This window comes from Scylla paramamosain, unplaced genomic scaffold (genome assembly GCF_035594125.1).
Source record: "Scylla paramamosain isolate STU-SP2022 unplaced genomic scaffold, ASM3559412v1 Contig54, whole genome shotgun sequence".
Taxonomy (NCBI): Eukaryota; Metazoa; Arthropoda; class Malacostraca; order Decapoda; family Portunidae; genus Scylla; species Scylla paramamosain.
In genome coordinates, this window is record NW_026973719.1 from 45,001 (window position 1) to 47,500 (window position 2,500).

Here is a 2,500-nt window from a genome sequence, read left to right on the forward strand (position 1 = left end):
AAGCCTCAGCATCTCCGTACCACCAACTCTGTGTGTGTGACGCCCCTGAAGTGTTACGCACCACAGTCACCCACGCTGGGATGTCATTAGGGTGAGATGCATCACCCTGCCCGTGACCTTCTATGGGCCGCGGAGAAGGACGAGGGAATTATACACGATTCACGACTAATATATTTTCTTTACGCAAACACATCGTGAATAAATTGCATGCACCGCCACAGAGAGAGAGAGAGAGAGAGAGAGAGAGAGAGAGAGAGAGAGAGAGAGAGAGAGAGAGAGAGAGAGAGAGAGAGAGAGAGAGAGAGAGAGAGAGAGAGAGTGTGAGAGGGGAAAAAATGTATATACTCGTACTGTATCTAAATTGTATAAACCACCACTGTGAAGAGAAACGAAAATATGTATTGTATTCAGATTGTATAAGCCAGAGAGAGGAAAAAAATAAATAAAGGGAGAAAATAAATATACATCTACAGTAAATTCTATAAACCACTATTGGGAAGAGATACAAAAATATGCACTGTATTAAGACTGTACCAGCCGCCAGTCAAAATAAACAAAGTAGAGGAATGTATACTGTATCTAAATTCTAAACCATAAGGAAAAATACAAACATGTCTACTGTGCTTAACCTATACTGTATAAGCCACCATTGGAAAAATACAAGAATATCTACTGTATCTTAATTATATAAACGCGATAGGGAGGAAAATGCAGCAATACCGTTTCTAGAAATATGTAAACTTCACAAAGTAAGGGAAATAATTGAAAAGGTACAGGAAGCAAGTAGATAATTGAAAAAAAAAGTAATATTTATATGAACATTCACAAATAACTGGGTAGGAATGGGGCTGAAACAGACATGTAACGAAAATTGAAGTAAAATAAGGGAATAAATGAAAAACTGGCCGAAGAGAATGAGAAAATAAGAAAATTAGGAAAAATAAAGAAATGTACACTAAAAGAAAAAAAAATACCACAGTTCATAAATCTTCGAAAAAAAACATTCAATATGAAAAAAATAGGAAAAAAAATACCAACCACAAAATTGCAAAATTTCCAAAACTTCAGAAAGCAAAGGGAATTAGATAAATAAAAACAATAATAAATAGAGAAACGAATCAATGAACAAATAAATAAGTAACACCTACAAAAGCAACAAAAAATAAATAAATAAAAGAGAATAAGAAAATAAAAAAAAGACCAGAAAAATACAGAACCAACGAACTGAAAAAAAAACACGTGTTTCTTTACTTCTTCTTCCCTCCTCCTCTTCCCCTCCCTTCTTCCTTCCCCTCTCCCTCAAGTATCATTAAGTGTTCGTAATGGCCCGTGCAACCAGGAAGGGGAGGAGAGAGAGAGAGAGAGAGAGAGAGAGAGAGAGAGAGAGAGAGAGAGAGAGAGAGAGAGAGAGAGAGAGAGAGAGAGAGAGAGAGAGAGAGAGAGAGAATGGGGGGAAGGGATGGAAAGGAATGGAAGATGGAAAAAATCTGAAAGGAAATGAGGAAAAGATTCACGTTAAGGAGGAGGAGGTGGAGGAGGAGGAGGAGGAGGAGGAGGAGGAGGAGGAGGAGGAGGAGGAGGAGGAGGGAAACAGAGAGATAATAGTTAAGAAAGATGGGATAAGAGGAAAATAAGAAGAGAAGATGGACAGAGAGAGGGAGGAAAATAATGAGAGAGAGAGAGAGAGAGAGAGAGAGAGAGAGAGAGAGAGAGAGAGAGAGAGAGAGAGAGAGAGAGAGAGAGAGAGAGAAAAGGGGGGAGGAAAAATGACGGGCTAATGAGGCAAGGAAGAGAAGAAAGAGGGAAGGAGGAAGAAAGAAAGCACACCAGAGAAAAAGAGAGAAAAAATAAAGAATTAACGAATGACACAAGACAGGAAACAAGAAACAAATAAAAGAAAAAAACAAACAAAGATGAAACAGACAACACAAAGAATGAGAAATGGAATTGAGATAGAGAATGAGACAGAGAGAGAGAAAAAGAAAGAGAGAGAAGGGAAAACGTAGGCAGGATGGAAGAGATGAGAAATGAACCGGAGGATGAAGTGATGGGAAGTGATGGAAGTGGAGGAAATGAGAAAAGGGAGAGAGGAAGAGAGGGGGAGAGAGAGAGAGAGAGAGAGAGAGAGAGAGAGAGAGAGAGAGAGAGAGAGAGAGAGAGAGAGAGAGAGAGAGAGAGAGAGAGAGAGGAAGAGTGAATCGAGCTTATAAGAAAACCAACTAAGTTCATTATATTTCAATTTCCGGAATAATATCGCTTTGCGCAGCCATCTTGAGACTGGCAGGTGTGTGTGGTGGAGCACATGTGTGGTGGAGCAGATGTGTGGTGGAGAAATATGTCTTTACTTACTGCCTTGAGTCACATGAGTGGACTACACATTGGCTTATGACATGACTTGTGATTTCGCATTTGTTCCTCTCAATTAATTATTCTTTCTTCTGACTCATCACTTCATTTTCTCTTCCTCCTAACAGACTTCCTTCTCCCAGTTTCCTCTTCC